Source organism: Topomyia yanbarensis, chromosome 3 (genome assembly GCF_030247195.1).
Source record: "Topomyia yanbarensis strain Yona2022 chromosome 3, ASM3024719v1, whole genome shotgun sequence".
Classification (NCBI taxonomy): domain Eukaryota; kingdom Metazoa; phylum Arthropoda; class Insecta; order Diptera; family Culicidae; genus Topomyia; species Topomyia yanbarensis.
In genome coordinates this window covers 358,799,314-358,821,155 of record NC_080672.1, presented here as the reverse complement: position 1 = coordinate 358,821,155, position 21,842 = coordinate 358,799,314, and the positions used below count along the sequence as shown (strand labels likewise).

General features: G+C 39.7%; 1 protein-coding gene across 7 annotated transcripts in view; it reads left to right on the top strand.

Annotated features, from left to right (window-relative positions):
• LOC131692000 (terminal nucleotidyltransferase 5C) overlaps positions 1-21,842 on the top strand; it is a 360,737-nt gene that overhangs the window by 166,757 nt on the left and 172,138 nt on the right. Inside the window, exon 2 of one of the 7 annotated variants that reach the window (XR_009305894.1) lies at positions 18,006-19,045. The exons of the other annotated variants lie outside the window; for them this stretch is intronic. The gene's annotated coding sequence lies outside the window, so the exon portion shown is untranslated. Of the gene's footprint in view, positions 1-18,005; positions 19,046-21,842 lie in introns of those variants that run through there. 7 annotated transcript variants of the gene reach the window in all.

Genomic DNA, 21,842 nt, shown 5'->3' with positions numbered 1-21,842 from the left:
TGAGTTTTTGCTATTTGTAAAAATTATAAAGAGAAAAGACAATTATATTGCGTTCCTCGGACTTAGTATTCCAAGTTTTCCACTTGGCATGCCGATCTATTTTGTCGACGGAGAATCATTTGCTGGATTGGTTATTAAAACTTGGAGGTTACTATATCAGAATGTTCTTGTTGACTTCTAGCACTACAAATGGTGATTGTGCATTCGTTTTCTTATTGATACGATTTTTTGCTGGTGAGGTCGGCTGTTGGCTTGGAGATACTAGACGCAATCTTTAGTAGCCTAGAGGCTTGGGTGTCGGGGTATTTTAGTTCTAAAAATTATAAGTTTTTAAGAAATAACTGTTTTGCCTTTGAATTTAACAGAAATAATTTAAAATGGCTCTTTAGACATTTTACACTGATTCCACTTTTCATATTTTTCAACTATTCGCCTTTGAATAAAGTATTTTGTATCGTGCGTATCTAGTATATATTGCTGTTAAAAAACTAATCCTAAAACTAGCTGAACAGGGTTTTCCGTAGCGTGCCGTATGTTTATAGGATCGGTACGTGATTATTTGGATTTGATACATACAATGCGTGGTCTGAGCAATGATAGTATCTTGTATTTGAGGCTTTGATTGGTCGGGCCTGCCATATTCTCACCACAAGAACACTCTTAAACACTTTCTCGTGAAACCCAATATTTTATAGATACCGCTTTAATGTCTGGAGCCAGATCGACTAGTCATTCCTTCGTTTATGTTGTCGTGAAATACGGTCAGTTATTTTTCTCATTAAGTGAAAAAAGCATATGCAAATACAGGTGCTATTTGAAAATTTGATAATACCAACTCAACTCTGATATAGTATGAAATTATTAATATAAAAAGTTCTCTGCTATGACAATAAAATCTAAATTTTCGTGTTGAAAAATAGTCATAGGTCAAGAATAAACTCTATTCTCGCAAGTTACACTAAAACGCCTGGGAAATTAATCGAACTGTAATTTTTAATTAACGTGTTAAATTATAGCATATTATATAATTTTTTATATACTTTCATGCTCCAAATATGTGCGTGAAAATAAAAGTAAAATAACAAAGTATTTTTGATGATAATTTTAAGGTGCTACATCAAAATTGATCAACAAACCAAAAATCTGTTTTCCTAAGATACTTCCTAGTGTGAAACATAGGGAGTCTGGGGTTCCTCAAGGAAGTAATTTGGGCCCACTGTTATTCAAACTCTTTATCAATGATCTAGCTGCAGTATTACAACGGGGATGTCGAACAATCTACGCTGATGACGTTAAATTATGATCGTCGGGAGCATCAGGGATTGCTGCTTAGCTTAATAACAACTCTTGGAAAAATAGTTTCTGACGACAGTTTAAGCTGTATTTTTATTTGCTGCTTTCCTTTTATATTTTTACTTTTTTGTTTACTTTATTGCCTAAGTTTGTTTTGTGTTATTATAGTTTTTTTTAAATTTATTGTTAAGTTTTGTATTATGTATGTAATTGAAAAGATATGGCGTTTTGTGCCAATTTGAGAAGAATTGATATTGCACTAGGATAGGCTTTTCGCCATCCCCTTACCATTTCATTAAGACCTACTAGGTCCGATGATAAATAAATAAATAAATCATGTGTATAGTAGCAGTATAATTGTTTGTGAATAATATTATGGACACCGGATTATGTAAAGTTACCATCACAACAGGTTTGGCTAACCTTCACTGAATTCCTTTAGAACTTTGAGAACTTATGATGGAAATGTTGATGTTTCGACATTGGATTTGAGCTTATCTCGTCTAAATTTTTTATTTTTCGATTTCCTCCGTCGGTAATCCGATGGCTGCAATCTCATCTCTCCGTAGATCTGCTTTTGTTGGAATTAGCATCACACGCTCAAGCGTATTTGAAAGGCCGTTGGCCCACAAGGATGTCACATAGGGCCACTTATCTTTCTCCTATTCATCAACGAACTCTAAACCCGCAACAAATCTGGAAAACTATCCTAAACTGATCACATGAAAAATCTTTCGTTCAATTGCCTCAGAATGTGCTCCAAGATGATATAGTCAATATTGAGGAGTCAAGCCTATGTCATCGCGAGGATAGATTCTATTCGGGACTTGGGAGTGTTATTCCATAGAAAACTTAGTCACTGCACCAACGACAAAGACTTTTGCAACATTGGGCTTTCTGAAACGGAACGTAGCTTATTTTATGACATTCTACGCACTGAGATCTGTATACTGCGGTATAATATAATAACTGAGGTCACCTCGATGTAGTAGCTCAAGTATCCTATATTTCAGTTCAAACTACATTTCGTGGAACGATAATTATGCGCCTAATGCAGTGAAATTCAGTGAATACCGCGTAAATACAGTATGTTTTGATTTTGCGAAAACATTCGACAAAGTGCACCACAATGTTATTGTTATGGACTAGGATATCCTACGTCGGTAGTCAGTTGGCTGCAATCTCACCACTCCGATGATCCACCATTGTAAGAGCTGACATCACACGCTGAAACGTGTTTGTAATGCCAATCGGTGTCCCTCAAGGAAGCCACCTAAGGTCGCTTATATTTCTATTATTAATCAACAATATACGCACCCGCATCAAGATTGGAAAACTACTCTAAGCCGATGAGCTGAATATCTTTCGTTAAATTTCCTTAGCATTCGACTGAGCTGTACGCCAAGATTATATTATGCCTTGGAACGACCCTATCCGTTTCCCGTTTAGATTTGCCAACGCTTGAGACTCGCCGCACTTTTTTGTAAAGAATGTTCATCTTTGATACGTTGTCAACCTATATTAACCGTTCCGACACTCTTTCGAGGATTAATTTGATTATTCCTCTTCGTCTGCTTCTGTGGATTTCTAGGCACCGTACAGCATTCGACCAGAGTAATCCGGCCGACAAATGTTATAGGAAATTCAACGAAGCTTCACATTTCTTTTACTTTCATACTTCTAAATCTATTAATTACATTTTTTTAGATCAACCTTTTCGATGCGTATAGAAATCAAATAGCCATTATTAAATTTTACTGTTTTTAAACGAACTGAGTAAATCTTTAACTCAACTCTCAGTTTTATCGTGATTCCCAAAGCTGAAAACACTCGGCTGAGAGTGGCACATTTGAATATAATCTGTTCCAACTCAGCACGGAGTACCGTTTTCAATACGGTTGCAGTGCTCAAATGCACCGTGCAGTGCTGCGTTTAAATGTACCCGTCTGCTGCTACTCCATGATCCGAATATACTTTAAAAGTTTTTTTACATGTCTAAAACGATAAACTTTTGATTATTATTGATAATTTATGATGGGGAAATGCGAATAACTTAAAAAGGGCATAACTTACTGATTTTTTTGCTGGAGTGAAATTCAACAGTGGAAGCAACAAGAGAATGAAGGAACTGTTGACGAGAGCGACCACTTCTGGTCAGGTAAAGCCAAGGAGGGTATATGTCCTCCCGAAGCTATTCAAGATACTGCGAACCCTGAAACCGATCTACAATTCCAGCACACTAGTGACCGAAATCAATCTGACTACGTCATCGGCGATCATTTTCTCACCACGAAACTTGGAGAACATGACAGCGACCACTTCCGGTCAGGTAAAAACAAAGAGGGTATATGTCCTCCCGAAGCCATTCGAGATACTGCGCACCCTGTAAGAAATTTCCGATTACAGCCACCCTTTGGAAACAACACACTTGATTGCTTCGACCTCGCTCTCCCGCCTACGGGTCAATTCGAAGAACATAGGAGTCCCATTTATGTTTATCCAGGTAACTATAATGAATGTATATGTTCTTCCGAAGTAGGACACACAGATGCTGCCTCCACTGAACATTCACCCCCCCCCCCCCCCCTTACAGGATGGGACAACTGAGAATTTATTATCAGAATGTGAGGGGACTTCGGATAAAAATTAACGAGTTGTTCGTTGCTGCTGCAGACGTTGATCATGATGTTACTGTTCTGACCGAGACATGGCTGAATGGTCAAATCAACTCGATTCAATTATCTGGCACAAGGTGCACGGTTTACCGGAATGATCCGATAAAAGCAGGGAATAAAACGGGGTGGTGGTGTTCTCATCGCCGTCTCTAATCGGCTCTCGTCTAAACGCGCAACAGATATTAGCCTAAGGCTGGAACAACTTTGGGTACATATCTGTTCTAAGGACACAAATATCTGTGTAGGTGTAGTGTATATTCCTCCTGATTCCACCGATGATGTAGATATTATCCAGAAGCACATAGACTCAGCCCTTGACATTGCAAACTATATTGAACCAAACATTTACTATTTGGAGACTATAACCAACCTGGGCTTTTTTGGAAGAGCACCGACTCTGGTCATGCTTTCCCAGATCCTTCTGACTTCTCGAGATCGAACATTGCTTTACTGGACAGCATGGCGTTATTGAACATGCTACAAATGTGCACGGTAACTAACTCGCGACTAAGTTATTTGAGATTCTAGTCGGAAACGTACTATTCCGTGCGATCAAGACCTATATATCAAAGGATCAACATGGTTTTTTTCTCCGGTAGATCAACAACTACCAACTTAGCCCAATTTACCTCGCATTGTATTAAAAATATCTAAGATGGCTCACAGGTAGAGACTGTACGGATACGGATCTTAAGGCAGCGTTTGACCGGGTAGACCACTCTCTCCTACTGGAAAAGATTGAACGATTGGGCGCCCCGCCTGCTTTCACTAGATGGCTTAAGTCATATCTTGTAGATCGTGCTCTGTTTGTGGAACTGGGAATCAATGAATCATACAGTTTTATCAACATGTCGGGTGTGCCTCAAGGAAGCAACCTAGGACCTTTGCTGTTTTCGCTGTTCTTCAATGGCGTTTCCTATGTGATCCCGCCAGGATGTATTCTTATATATGCCGACGACCTTAAATTGTTTCTCATTGTGCGTTCCATAGCAGATTGTGTTGATCTGCAGCGATGCCAAGACAATTTCTGTGATTGGCGTTATCGCAACTTACTGACTCTTAGTGTATCTAAATGCTCTGTGATTTCTTTCACACGTAGGAAAAGTCCACTTGTCTGGAACTATACTGTTTCTGGGGATTCGCTCGAGAGAGTGTCAGTCGTCAGAGACCTTGGTATTCTTCTAGACTCTCCTTCAGAAACCACTACTCCCATGTCATATCAAATGCGAATAGAAGCCTCGGCTTCATTATAAGACTAGCTACAGAGTTCACTGATCCATATTGTTTACGAGTTCTGTATTTTTCGCTTGTTCGGTCTATCCTTGAAGCTTCAGCATCTATCTGGTCTCCTTGCACGAGCATTTGGATCAACAGAATTGAAGCAGTGCAAGCAAGATTTCTTCGTTTTGCCTTAAGGTCTTTGCCGTGGCGCAACCCGACGGAGCTGCCACCATACATTGCCATCGTTGCCGTCTGCTGGATATGAATACTTTGGCCAAAAGACGGAATATATCCAGGGCCGTTTTCGTAGGAAAACTACTGACTGGCCAAATAGATGCCCCAGATATCCTCTCACAAATTAATATTAATATTGCCCCTAGAGCCTGAGAACGTGAAATTTTTTAAGACTCGATTTCCAGCGTACCGAATATGGACGGAAATGTTTTTAATAATGTTTATGATCTTTTTGACTTCTCTGTATCAAGTGATGTTTTTAAAAATAGGCTTAGAAGATTGACCTAGTTCATAATATGTAATTTTAATATATTCTGTAATGTTAGTGTAATATTGTTTAATGCGTAATTAAGATTATTGTTATGTGTTGTTCTAAATCTGTAAACGTTTGTTTGAAAAGATGATGGGGTTTTTACGCTTCATCCCCACCCAATTATACTTCATGGAGACCAATGCAGGTCAGATGAAAAAAAAATCAAATAAATAAATATTCTATAGCAAAATTTGTATGTCAATTGGTATAAAATTTGAAAACATGTATAATGTTATCGTTGGAAATACTTTTTAACCGATGAGTTCTCCATCATGCAATCATATTCAAAATATTTTTTTTCTGTTTAGGTTTTTGTTACCAAAATATAAAAATTGAAAAAGAACGGTTTTTTTACAATATCAATTTTTAACAAAATTTTTGTTTTTGTTAAAAATGACAACATTTTTTCAGTGTATGTACTTTCCGTGCCTCTCTTGAGTCAAACTAATCTAATTGACTGTGGACAATTTTTAGTCTTCCATGTCGGTGAAATGTGTAAAGTTTCATCGAAATGTAAGGCTGGTCGGTCACGATTTTAAAGATTATCGGACGGATCTTCGTGGAATTCCTCTTGTAGTTGAAATCCAAATAATAAAGACTGCACACGTTCACAACCAACCAACTGCTCGCTGATGATGTTCCGTAACCGCCAAAGCTCATTTCCATCTGTTTGCCATTTCCAGTCAGCTGCCAGATCGTGATGATTTGAAGTCAGAAGTAAATGCATGATGTACTAAACAATTAAAAACAACTGTGTCGAAAAATCTACGATTTAACAAGCGATTCGAACCTGTTGCAAATTTTTCGAAATGACTGCGATCGGCAGTGCTGTAAGGCATCGTATAGAAGATTATTGGATGGTTGCTGTAAAAGAAAGAAAAGGACAATTTATATATATTTTCTTCCATTTGAAAGCAAAAACAAGTATTCAAATTTAACTTATTTTTTTGCAATTTCCAAATGAGTTCGTCTGTGGCATTTCAATTCACGCTTAGACTTTGTAAAACCCATTAACATTTACGCTGAATTCAGGCGAAGTGCGGTAAGTTGCTGAACATTTTGGTTTATATTTTTATCAATTGGCATCGATTGAAAAGTGAATTCAATAACGTGAATTGCTGCTTTCCACAAAATCGTCTCTTTTCATACTTTAATTTTTTCGAATAATTTAAAGTATCACAGACAAGTTTAATACAATGGATCCAAAATTTTACAAATAACCTACACCGGAAGTCATATAGCACTGCAATAAACATATGCAATAAATTTTTTAGGACTTTAACTCGCACCCGCCGCTGAATTGCTGATATCAAACAGCCGAGCGCGGTTGAACCAAAGCAAGCACTGATAACAGAACAGGTGATTCCATGGCAATCTGTCAAAATTTCAATTTTCCCTGTAGATACATACGTCAGCCACGTATCGTGCATTATTTTAGTGGAACACGCTAGCCAGCAAAGTGTCTGCTGATACCAATCAACCCTGGGTCTCCCTGGGATTCCACTTCCGACAATATATGTACCGTGTGTGTATGTTTAGGAAATTCCCAAATGGGAAATTGAGGCGAGCCATTTAATTGGTGGTCTTAAAATCGATCGATTTTTTTTGTGTTCCGCCAATCGCGAGGATGATGACATCTTTTTTTCTGTACGTACTCAAGCATTGTTATCATGCTGAACCAAAAGTAGTCTGTCCCTATTTAACCGCAACATCGAAGGAATGTGTGATGAGTCGTTTTTCGTCTGTAGCTAGTTCTTCGCTGTTGAGATGGGGTGAGCGCGTCACGTGATTGTTCTGAGGTTGTGCTGTTCGTCAATTTTAATTCTCCGATTAAAGTTCTCTTTAGGACAATATGATTCATTGGTAGGTGTAAGTATTTAATAACATTTAACAAACCAATTCACTAATTCCACTCCGTCACCCTTCAAGAAAAGATTGACACAACCAAACATCTCAAGTCGTGTCGCGTCGTTCGTCTGTAGGCCGAAAATATACCACTCTCTCGTCAAACGGAAATGTCATCAGCACTTTCTCAAGGATAGGAGAGGTAGAAAAGACAACTGCCACACACAGACAAACATGGCACTCACACAAAATAACAGATAAGCATTTCGCGGTATACACAGTGCGATGCGACCGAATCGCACTCTACTCCGCCGAAAATAGCAAGCCGAGAGCCGGCTTTTGTTCCACTATCACCACCACCACCACCACCTCTCTGGCTCTGATGAAACCACCATCGCAGCGTCGCGTCGTAGTTCGCCAGCCAGTGTGAGGTTAGATATACCTAGGTATTGACAGTCGGCCAAAATCTAGCGCATCGTTGCGTGATTACATACCTACATACATCGTTGGTAGAGGGCAGTACACAAATGCGCGCGCGAGCCTTTGTCATTCAAATCTATGCCTTTTTTTCGAACGGTTGAATACGAAACGATATTTGTTTTATACGCGTGGAACTTGACCCCCAAAAGCTAAATATATCAGAGCTAGCTCATTGCGCATTGTTTTTGTTGACATAAATATTATTACAACGGTTGGAGTGCATCTTGGTTGTTGGTTGGTTGGTTTAGTTTGTTGTTTTTGGGGGAACCAAATGCCAAGGTCAAGTTATTTTCGTACCCATCACTGGTGATTATTGGCAGATAAGGGGAGGCGATGTTATGCAACTTGTATTGAACTTTGTTTTGGTGTGGTTCTAGTCGCAGAGTTTTGGAAAACAAAAACAACCGTAAAATGGGATTATCTTGGTTCAGGTGTGTTTTTTTGCTGCGTAATAATCGAACGACGTTCGTAGCATTTGAAAGGATCAGCACTGTTAGTGGTAGCAGTGGTTCATTCCCATCAATGTTGTTTATGAACATTAAAATCAGATTAAAAAAAAACTTGTAAAATTTTGCAGAAAACAGGTAGAAGGTGTGGAGCCCACACATGCACAGCGTACTCCAGAACACTTCTGATCCGGGTACAATAAGGTGATTTTAATGGGTAGAAGACGTATCCCGTTTTTAGAAGCCCAGTCTTCCGAAAGCCTTAGCAATCTGTGAAATTTTCATCAAAATGCTAAAAATCTGTCATCCGTAAAAAAGAATCTGTGATCAAAAATTGTGAAAAAAATCTGTGATATTACAAAAGAATCTGTGAATATGGTAACCCTGCTACATACATCGTTAATAAATAAAAAAAATAAGCGGGCCGAGTTAACTGCCTTGCGGGTACGCCTGTGAGCGTTCTGAATGTGGTTGAGCGGATGTTTTTATATTCACAAATACGGAGCGATCGGAAAGATAAATTGCGGCCACCCGACAACGCTTTTCGATGGCGGGAATCAACTTGCGTATGGTATCAGGATAGAAGTTGTAAATCGTTTTCTGATAAATTCTGAGAATAGCAGTCGGAGATTCAAACAACTCGACGGATATCCGTGTTGTTTACGAAAGCAAAATCGAAGATTCCCCGTTCACATTCGTCTGTGAGTACCTCTGGTAAGCATAGATTGCATTACAGATATTTCTTGTTTTGATGAGACATTAATAGGCAGGTGTCGTTTTGTATCGTTATCGGGCGACCACTGAAGGCGTAGAAGATTGCAGTCACCAAAAACGATGGTCTAGAATTATTTGAACGGAATTGGCGAGCGGGTTATATAAATCCGGATCACTATTTGACCTTAGATAAACACAGCTAGTACATACAAACTGATACTGGAGGGTGATACGCACGACGATTTGCTCTAAGCGTTCAACTTTTGATGATCTTAGCTGCGAACCTACGATGTTGTTGTTTACTGCAATTAGGACGCCACCACCTTTGCGCAGATGACTAGTTGGTGAGTTGCGGTCGTAGCAGTATATTACGTAGTATGACGAAAGTTCAGTTGGCTTTGCGCAGTCAGGTTTCCGTTAGGACAATGACGACGTATTCACTATAAGTGAGCGCTATATGGAATTCCATCAGAATATTATTGTCAAAGTGATCTAATAAACACCAGAGTGAAATAACATGTTCTTAAAATACTTTCATTGGTAAGCTTTCATATATTGCAGTCGCAAATTCCATAACTAATTTAGTTATAGGTTTTGTGCCCTTAATACGCAAATGGGATTTAAAACAATTTTTTCCTCATCGAAATAAAAAAAAATCTCCCAAAAAAATAAATAATTTTTACTTAGATTTTTTCTCCACTAAGGAGGAATATGGCATAGTGTATTCTAGATCATTTTCTAATGGTATCTAATGGAACTCAAAAATGTTCTGTTTTAGCTATCAGTAAAGCAAGCAATCAATTACTAGCGCTTTGTTGCTTATCCACTGCACAAACAATATAATATCGTTCCTCCGGCTGCGCAGTGACATAAGATAACCACAGGAGTTAAAAGTTTCTCTACTACGTGAATTACCTTTGTGAATGACTTTAAACAAACTCGTATTAGACCAAACTTGCGCTAGGTGGAACAGTTATTAACTCTACGGAATGACCCACTGCATGAGCAGCCTTCCGTCCCTAAGTAGAAAAATCTCGGATGTTATTTAGTTTTTTTATTACAGTCTTGAGGTGATAAAACGTCTGTGAAAAAGGATTACAGATTCCAGAACGCTTCCAGTGCCGTAATTTCATATGAAGGTTTTGGTGTTACTGACTCCGAAAAGGGAAAGGGAAATATTTTGACAAAATATACCTGTATGGCAGGCAATTTGTTCGTGTGGATTGAAGTCATCCATTTTTTACATCGAGGAAACCGTAACTGTTTCCTCCACAAAAAGTGATAACACCACTGTCCAAAACCTTTCGAACAAGGATTCAAAACAAAACTCATCCAAATAACCCATTCGGATAAATGACCGATTCGTAATAATGGCCCCTTCTGCGAAATAACCATTTCCAGAGCTTGAGGTTTGCTAACAAAACGACGCACGAGTTAGTGGTAAAATTCTAAGAAATAATGAAATGTAAAGTATCACACAGAGAGGTCACAAAAGAATATTTTTTTGTAACTGAATCTTAAGGAGCCGGCAATTTGGCCGAATGCCATATGGGCGAATGCTGTTTTGCCCAAGCTGCCACTTGGCCGAAAGAGTCATTTAGCCAAATGCCTATGGGCCAAATGGGCCATTTCGCCGTTTGAGCCACTTCGCCGAATTAACCAATTTCGCCGAACAGGCCATTTCGCCGAATAGGTCATATCGACGAATGGATCATTTCGCCGAATAAGCCATTCCGTTGAATCGGCCATTTTGCCGTATGGGTTTTTTCACCGAATGGGTCATTTCGCCAAATAGATCATTTCGCCGCATGGGCCATTTCGTCGCATGGGTCATTTCGCCGAATGGGTCATTTTGCTGAATGGATCATTTCGCCGAATGGTTCATTTTGCCGAATGGGTCATTTCACCGAATGAGTAATTTCGCCGAATAGGTCATTTCGCCGGATGAATCCTTTCGCCGAATAGAGCATATCACCGAATGGGTCTCATCACAGAGTGAGTCATTGCGCCGAATGGGTAATTTCGCCGAATGGGTCATTTCGCCAGATGGATCATTTCGTCGAATGGATCATTTCACCGAATGAGTCATCTCACCAAAAGGGACATTTCGCCGAATGAGTCATTTTGCCGAATGGATCATATTTCCGAATAGTTCATTTCGCCGAATGGGTTTTTTCACCAAATGAGTCATTTCACCAAATGGGTCATTTCACCGAATGGAACATTTCGTCGACTGGGTCATTTCGCCTAAAGGGTTATTCGCCGAATGGGCCATTTCACCAAATGGGTTATTTCCCCGAATGGGTCTTTTCGTCGACTGGATCATTTCGCCGTATGAATAATTTTGCCGAATGGGTCATTTCGCCGAAGGGGTTATTTCGCCGATTAAGTCATTTTACCGAATGAGTAATTTAGCCGAATAGGTCATTTCGCCGGATGAATCCTTTCGCCGAATGGATCATTTCGCCGAATAGAGCATATCACCGAATGGGTCACATCACAAAGTGAGTCATTGCGTCGAGTGGGTAATTTCGCCGAATGGGTTATTTCGCCAGATGGATCATTTCGCCGAATTGATCATTTCACCGAATGAGTCATCTCACCAAAAGGGACATTTCGCCGAATGAGTCATTTTGCCGAATGGATCATTTTTCCGAATAGATCATTACGCCGAATGGGTTTTTTCACCAAATGAGTCATTTCACCAAATGGGTCATTTCACCGAATGGAACATTCCGTCGACTGGGTCATTTCGTCTAATGGGTCATTCGCCGAATGGGCCATTTCACCAAATGGGTTATTCCGCCGAATAGGTCTTTTCGTCGACTGGATCATTTCGCCGTATGAATAATTTTGCTGAATGATTTTACCGAATGAATAATTTAGCCGAATAGGTCATTTCGCCGGATGAATCCTTTCGCTGAATGGATCATTTCGCCGAACAGAGCATTTCACCGAATGGGTCACATCCCAAAGTGAGTCATTGCGCCGAATGGGTAATTTCGCCGAATGGGTCATTTCGCCAGATGGATCATTTCGCCGAATTAATCACTCCACCGAATGAGTCATCTCACCAATAGGGACATTTCACCGAATGAGTCATTTTGCCGAATGAGTCATTTTACCGAATGGATAATTTTGCCGAATAGGTCATTACGCCGAATGGGTTTTTTTCACCAAATGAGTCATTTAAACAAATAGGTCATTCCACCGAATCAAACTTTTCGCCGACTGGGCCATTTCACCGAATGGGTCATTTCGCCTAAAGGGTTATTCGCCGAATGGGCCATTTCACCAAATGGGTTATTCCGCCGACTGAATCATTTCGCCGTATGAGTAATCTTGCTGAATGGGTCATTTCGCCGAACGGGTTATTTTGCCGATTGGGTCATTTCGTCGTTTGCGTCATTTCGCCCAATTGGTCATTTTGCCGAATGGGTAATATCGCAGAATGAGTAATATCGCCGAATGGATAATTTCACCGCATGGATCATTTCGCTGATTGCATCATCTTACCAAATGGGCCATCTCACCAAATTGGTTATTTTGCCGAGTTGGTCATTTCGCCGAATGGGCCATTTCGCCGTATGGATCATTTCGCCGAATGGATCATTTTGCCGAATGGGTAATATCGCAGAATGAGTAATATCGCCGAATGGATAATTTCACCGCATGGATCATTTCGCCGAATTGATCATTTCGCTAATTGGATCATCTCACCAAATGGGCCATCTCACCAAATGGGTCATTTTGCCAAGTGGGTCATTTCGCCGAATGGGTCATTTCGACGATTTGGTCATTTCGCCGTATGGTTCCTATCACCGAATGGGTCACTTCGCCGAATGGATCATTTCGCTGATTGGATCATCTCATCAAATGGGTCATTTCTCTGAATGGGTCATTTTGCCGAGTGGGTCATTTCTCTGATTTAGTCGTTTAGCAAAATGAGTCATTTTGCTGAATGAGTCATTTCGCCGAACGGGTAATTTCGCCGAATGAGTCATTTCGCCGAATGATTCGAAGAGGATTTTTTATTTTTTTTTAAATTTGCTTGTCATGCAAATCTTTCCATACAAATTAAAATTGTTCCTACTACAACTCATTTTGATTTCGCAAATAATATGTTATATATTGTCATTTAAGAACTCTTATTTTTAGGCACGGTCAATAGTATGATGGGCCATTATAATCAAAATAATGACAACATTGACCTCACTATCTCCAAAAATAAATTGAAACTGTGATTAAACCATTGAAATAGTGAATAGAATGTAAGTAAACATCCCCAAAAGAGTTTTGTAATTTGCATCTTTTTGACGAAATAAATAAAAAAAACGTCAGCGAATGCTAAACCATCTACATCCAGTACGTTTGAAGTAACAAACAGCACCCAATAAGAAACAGAAAACACAGAAGTAAACTGCAAACCGAAGAAGGAACAAATCGAATAAATCAACAATCTCCAGGACACCAGCAGGCCTGACCGTACGGACGAATGCAACAAGTAAGGAAATAGTGCAACAGGCTCTCAGGCGTTATTAGGCGATGCTGAAAATGGTCCTACACCACTTGGAAGAATGCGCCCGTTGTTGTTGTTGTATTGCTGTAAATATTGAAAAGACGCACGGCTCCGTGAAGCTTAGCTATCAAGCGGTGTTTAAAAACTCTGTCGGGGATCCTTTTATGACCTCAAATGGGTGTGCAAATTTTGGGAATAATTCGTTGCGTCTTTGGATTTCCTTAACGCGTTTAATGTTTGTTTGGAAACTAGTACTACTGCTAGTACTAAATAAATAAAAATTAATACTACAAATTAGTACTAAATACTACATTTTAGTATTTCTGATAATAGAAATCGCTATTTCACACAAATTGAGAAACTAATTCTATAAAATGTTAGTCCAGAATATGATTAACAACTTTACAGAAAACAGTAATTGGCTAGGATTATTTCGTAGAATTTTTATCTGGATTTTATGATGGAATCAACTTAACCCTGAACTAAATTGCACATGTTTTATGTACCTACTAACAATACAAATCTGCGCCCAACACCAATATTTTAAATTTGAATATCTCAGAATATGTTCATCACACCGGCTTGATACCTTCGGAAACTTATTTTAAATGATTAGTTTTCTTCGTGAAAGCAAACTGTGTCTGTATTTAACGTTCATCTAGTGCCAAGTCGGTGTCAGATACTGATGAAATAAAATCGAAACGCAATCCACGGTTTGCCAAAAAAATTGCAAAACTGTTAACGTAGTCCTTAAAAATTCTTTGAATATCTATTTTAGTCGTAATAAAAGTCAATTGATCTCCCTTGTTTACCGAACTGTATTCCTAGTTTTGAAATGGTCTCATAACTGCCCCACTCATCCTATAGACTTAAGGTAATTTCAAACTGTTAGTTTGTTTTCGACTTATTGTGCCAACTTATGATTCAAAGATCGGCGTTTCACTCAATAAAAATCAAGAACATTCGTTATTTTCTTTCTCCAACGTTTCGGCCCTTATTGGACCTTTTTCAAGGAGTCTGTAATATTTGTATTATGTCAGTTTCTTAAATTTCAAACAATTCTAAGCTTCACTGATTTTTTTTACATTTATCTGTACTGCTGTTAAACCCACCCCATCGTAATTTAACCTTCAAATCAGACACTGAAACTGGGTCACGAATGGTGTCAATTTATTAAAATGTTCGTTCACTCGTATTCTGTGTCTGTGTTGCTATTTGGTGTTGTTACTGTCTGTTGTCTGGCTAATATATCTAATCTCTGTTTGTTTTGATTCCGGTTTTGTGATTTATTCAACGAATGTAGCAGTTCGGCGCACATAGTTTGTGTTGGATTCTGATGAGACGAAGTGGAAACGCGAATTCCGTAACTAATGGCAATCTTCGTTTTTCTTCTTCTATCCAAACCCACCGAGTATTTCTTCCAGCTTCCCATTCGAAACGAAAGTGAAATTCTCACTTTTTCCTTCTCAATCCTTCGTTCCAAGTGGGGCGCGTCGATACCGACAGATTCGCTCCAGGAAGTAAGTCCATATATTTCCCACAGATGTACCCACTACTCCTTTGATTGTATTTTCGTGGCGATGCGGTTGCCATGGGCCTAGCTACTGTTTGTTATATGTACAACCGTCGCGTCGCCTGACGTATGATTTGGACGTCCGCCAGACTGGCTGGCTTCTGATGTCTGTTGTTGGCTGGAAGATGAGGCTTATAGGCTAGCCAAACGACGACGACGAACCGCCTTTAGCTTGAATTGACCTAGATTTTTCGTGAGAGTCTGCGAGATGGTATTAGGCGAAGGAGGAAAGTTGTAAAGTACAGGGTGGCGTGGGAGAAAGGCTAATATATAATTGATTTTTCCGACCGAAACCGGCCGTCAATTTGAAAACTGTTAACGCCATCTATTCATCTATCCATCTATCATCTTGCCGGTAATTCGGTAGAGTCTAATGAGATGGAAAAAGTTGTTCGGTGGGAAAATTGACGAAATGTGCCCGCGAATTGGGGCCTAATCAAGCATACCATGATGACTTCGACGTTTTGGACTTGTGTCAAAAGAAAACGGCCCAGTCATTAAAATAATCTTGACTTTCGGTTTTATGTCAATGGAATTTAGCTGACAGGGAGCTCTTGTAGCAATTTACGTTGCTTATCAAATAACAGCCTTGACCAGAGTTAAAAATATTCAACTTCATTGAATGAAAATTGATCATATTCAGCCGCATTCATTTTCAATATTCAGTGACGCAGCTGAAAACGTCAAACGAACAAACCGCCCATTCATCCAAGCAGATTTTCATTCGTCTCCGATTATTATACGAAGCGACCGTGCAGCAACGAATCAAACGGATCAAAGTAGGCCCTGGCACAATGTAAGCGATGATGATTGTTGTTTCATATGCTTTAGCTGCATTTGAAAACATTTTCCTAGATAATTAGTGTAATGAATATATTGTACAATATTAAATTAATGAGTTACATGGGTATTTGAATGAATATTGTTTCTATTCACCGCGAGTCGCATCAGGTTCATTTTCAACCGTCAGAAAAGAGCTTCGATTATTTTTAACTCTGGCCTTGACCGTCATTATGGCAGTTTAGTCGCTACAGTTCCTCGACAAATTATTGGATCAAATTAGAACAATTGTCACCAAAGCACTTGCACATAGAACTGCGAACCGTCAACTCACATGTCACTGAACAACGCAAACCGTGACAGCCGGCGGCTTGCAGTCAGTCAGTTATCGCATGTAACCTTGATTATCAGAGTAACCATGAACACGCCTATACACATACCAACACACAGATCCGGAATAAAACCCTCTCTCTCTCTCCATCTTGCACTCTTCCTGGATTACTGGCAACAATCGATGCAAACAGACATGTAGACCTAGTGCATTATGTTTGTCGAATGGGAGCCAAGTGAATGACAGTTCAGTCAAATATTGAAAACTTTCAATTAACTTGCAATGCGTTTGTCTAGGCGAATGAATGTGGGCTAATGAAATTGATTTTATTAGTAAGTGTATCGGTATGAGTTTTTGCGAACGGAAATGAAACGATTTGATAAAGTGAAAGATGTATTCCATTGTACTATGAAGTTGGCGTAACGCAGGTTCACATGTGCATGAAAAGTGTGACGGAATTTACGTGAAGTTGTGCAATACAGTAGGTATGTAGAAAATGGGTGTGTAGTTTATTCTACTGTAAAAAGCGACACAATATTTTATTTTCCATGTCTGAACATGTCCTAATATGTAGAAATACGCCGCAACAATATTTACATCAAATCTAGTTTTCATTATCTCCAAGTGTGCAACCTACGCTACCGCGCTTAGAACAAAAACAAAACAAAAATGGCGAGTGAGGTTGTGTACGTATTAAACAACTGTCAATCAGAATCAAATTTAGTGTAGGCAATTTAATTGACAAAAACGGATAGCGGATCTAGAAAGAAGTAAAATTTGAAAGAAAAGCTTCAAATGGACTATCTGTTAATCTGTGCTAGTACCACCTGCTTTCAGATGAGCGAAAATCGATAGTCCCATCGCCGTGTGGAGGAATGGCATCTGTCTGTCTCTGTGTAGTGCAGTACGACTGATCGGTTGTCGGTAATTACAGCACGCTGCTTGCTGCAAGTGGGCAATACACGTGTTTGTGGGCTGATGAATCAGTGTGCATCTGTGGGCGGTGGTGGTGATGGTGGTGGTGGCGGTAACGACGTGGGTGGCGAGATAAAAAGCTCTGAATTGCAATCGGGCCGGCGACGACCGTGTTTATATTTTGCTCTGCCATATCCACGATGATCGTTTGATGAGTGTCCCATAACGGGTCTCTGACGCGTTCAATTCGAACGGAACTGATGACGTGCGTCGTTTGCGCTGACCTTGTTGTGTTTGTTGGTTGGGTGTTGTAAGGCGAGGTGGAGTAGGAATGTTTCGGTTTCATGCCGGCGATAGATTATCGATAAAATTGTGAAGAACCAGTGTCGGATACAGAGTGCGACCATTCTCATTGGTTATAGGATTATGAAGCTATACTATACGCTAATAAGTGGTCATGCCAATCTCGACGTAACGTCCCTGTCATTACATCTAGACCTTTCGATTGTTTACTAATGAATTGTGCCTGATTTCAATGGATTAGATGCATTATATGGTTAACTTCTTCTTGTGAAAAAAACTCAAATGCGTCTCAAATAATTTGATAGAATGTGCACTTGCATAGTGAATACTTATTAATGTTTTTATTCTTTTCTTCCATTGCAGGTAATACTCGAAGCTGGAAATTATTCTGACTATTCATCTTTAAATGTTAAGTAAAACTGCTCCTTTAATTCTTTACAATCAATATTATAATTGTTCGCAAATTTCGTTGTTTTGGGATCCGAAATAATCAATTCCGGAAAACAGTTTGAAGCTTTCTAAAGTATTTATACGCCAGACAAAATTGGGAGAATTTCTGCTTGGAATATGGTACGGTATCTACCAAGCGAACGGGATTGATTTAATATCATTCCACGACAGTAGACACCAGCACCGGTTCGGTCCTCCAACAAAGAACCGTAACAAACTAGGTATTCTTTAAATTGTCGTTCCTTATAGCCAGACAGCCATTCATTGCGAGGAGAATTCTCAAATTGATTGTTTTAGAAGTGTAAGGTCACTACTGGTAGCAAGCAGAGTTAAAAATAATCGAAGCCCTTTGTTGACGGCTGAAAATGAACCTGTTGCGACTCGCGGTGAATAGAAAAAATATTCATTCAACTATCCATCTTATTCATTCAGTTGAATATCGTACAATATATTCATTTCGCTAATTATCTTGAAAAATGTTTTCAAATGCCGGTAAAACATATGAAACAACAATCATCATCGCTTACATTGTGCCAGGGCCTACTTTGATGCGTTTGATTCGTTGCTGCACGGTTGCTTCGTGTAATAATCGGAGACGAATGAAAATGTGCATGGATGAATGGGCGGTTTGTTCGTTTGACGTTTTCAGCTGCGTCACTGAATATTGAAAATGAATGCGGCTGAATATGATCAATTTTCATTCAATGAATTTGAATATTTTTAACTCTGGTAGCAAGTACAAGTAACCATTTAGGGCTGCTGTCTTGTGTTGCACGATCTATTGGATTACTTGTCCAGTTCCTAGTAACCTTGAGACAACTGGTTCAGAAACTCATATAGTGGTCTTATTTTCAAAGGCGCCTCTAGAGCAGCCATCGGTGTTGTCGCGAAAGCACCAGTCATCGCCATCAAGACCTACCTCTAAAATGGTTTAACTTTGATTAGATTGTCTTAACTTCTCCCATCTGCCACCAAACAAGGCCCCCGTATTCCAGTAATGGTCTAACAATTGTTGTGTAGATCCCTTAATATATTTGGGTTTGAATCCCTAAGATTAGTCAAAAGCTCTTTGCATTGGCTGAAGGCCTTGCATCCTCTCTTGGTTCTGAAATCGATGTAAGCTGACCAATTTAGCTTTGAATCAAAAATTACCCCAACGTACTTAACTTAATCTGCGACAATAATTGCAGCGTCAAAAAACTGCTTCGGACGGGCTCCGGTTGTAATCTTTCGTTGCGTAAAAAACACAATAGATGTTTTATTTGAATTAACTGAACGTGAAGACACCATTACTCAACAACACATAAGCCTTACTGCATCAAATCAAAAGATGTGTTAGTGCAAATCCTGATGATGATTATTATATGCTAATTATCGTCGAAACTGTATGTCGGAAATCCAAGCACATTAAGTTTCCTCAATACGCCATCGGTGACAAGGTACCGCAAAAGTGGTGACAGCACACCACCTTGAGGACATCCGCAGGCATTTACTTTCCTTATCTTTACTTGTCTTAATGATTAACACAGATTTCGGTTGCTTAGTATTGCGTAGAGCCAGTTCGTGATATGCAAAGGTAATCCATAACCTCGTGCTGCTGACAAAATGGATTCGAAAGATACGTTGTCTACAGCACCTTCAATGTCAACGAAAGCTGCTACCTAAGGTTGATTCCTTCAACGAAATTTTTTTTAATGTTGACAACATTGTATACCAGGATGGTAGTAGACATCTCCCGCTGGTGTGAATGTTGCATTGCACGAATCAGGTGCTCAGCCTAGCTAACATCCCGAATGTACTGATCGAATAAACGTTCCACTGATTTGAGAAGAGATTCGGTCAGACTGATAGGAGAATCCTTTTTACAATTATATCCTGCCACGCTAATGGAATGTATCCTGTTGCAAGACCACAAGTAAGACCTTTTTTCAAATCAAGCTTAAAGTGTTCCTATATTTCTTGAAGTAAAACGAGAATGTCAAACCTTTTCCCGGAGATTTCTATGAACCAAAACATTCAATCGCCCATTGGATCGATTCCATTGTCACAATTCTACGAGTAATTTTCCAAGAATCAGATTTACCTGAAAAGAACTCAGGAATAGTCGTTGGCTGTTCAACCTGGAGATTGTGGGTCAAATATATTTAGGTACTTCACCTTCGTCAGACGAGAATTCACCACCAGCCGTTTTAATCGAACTAACATGAGTCTTTCGATTTCGAAAGTAACTTATTTAATCTACTATCCTCGTTAAGACTTGAAATATTCGAGCAGAGGCTTTTCCAATTGCTACCCTCCGAGGTTCAGAGGGTATTTCTGTAAGCTTTGCGAGCCAATTTAAATGGCCCGGAGGAACCCATCTCGTGTGATACAACCCTTTTGAAATCATCAGAAGATGACGATTCATTATGCAGGAAATATGTCGAGCCATTAAATAGCACTATTCGTAAGTATTCATTTCCGAGAATCAAGCTCTGCAGACCCTGTAGGATTGTATTTAATCTGCAAACATTTGGTAAATAATGAAACTCTGATCAGGTTACTCGTTAAAATGTCAAAACTATTTTCATCATATTATTTTTATTGCAACAAAATTTACCAAACTCTGTATAGAATTTCTACTAGTATTCCATTATTCGTGGCTGTACATGTGTACAGTGTACATGTGTACAGTGTATATGTGTAGAGAAAATTTGTACTTGTAGAGCGCCCTTCGGGGCCCCTTTCGAAGCACTATGCAGGCTCTCACTCTTTTGAAACCACCGTCGATGGAGACATTGGCTGCCAGGATGTCTTCCAATTTGTGTAGAGTTCAGCAACCGGTAGTACGAGGTTAAATCCTCCCAAGAACAAACCCAAGAGCTACATTAGCCGAACTTACCGGAGCAGACCATCCAAGGGATACTTGCAAGTGGAGCCCAAAAGTCTGATCGATCTGCTTCAGTTTACTAAGGCCAGCTATCAGATGACAGGGGACTTGCTGCTGAAGTGGTTCAACAGTAAACAACGCTGAGGAAACGGTGGGCGCAAACCTCCTTCAACCTTCCAACTTTTCCTAAGTAATCCGTCACGTCTTTCACATTCGCGTGGAAGGTTTTGAGGGAATTGTGCGCACTCTTTTATAGATTGCTCAGTGAGCCGTTTAAAAGGATCTTCTGCTGGTGAACATCCTCACTGCACGACTGGATCCGGTCACTCGGAGGTGTTGGAAAGCGTTCTTAGCTATGCAGGAGACCGATACACTTACAGATCTTTTCGAATTCTTTCGGCGTAAACCCCAGGTTTTGGATTGTTCATGGTTTGCCCATGCGAATTTATTCACGCGAACTTACACGCCATCACACGAGCCATACAAACGGCAATGCGATCAAACGCGTTCACATATAAACGATCGCGTCCTTGACTGAGCACTTTGTCGGCAATCTAATAAATGGCCCCTTCATCTAGGCTATCGTGGCCCAATATGACCCAATCATTACAGTTAGTTGAGTCACCAATCACACGATGCTACGGCCATGAAATAGTTGATCTCTTGGCGGTCAGACATACCCCAACCGCTGTTATTCTGGCCCGGTTCGAAGTCATAGATAACTAAAGCTTTTATGTGTCATTGGTACAGCACTACCGGACACCTTCAGCGCGTCAAAGGTTCGCTTGACTGGTTCGCTGGACAGACCGGACCGATAGAAGAGAACAACTCTATAACCCCAACAATTTTCGGTTATTTTCGGAATGGGATTGACGCGTAGA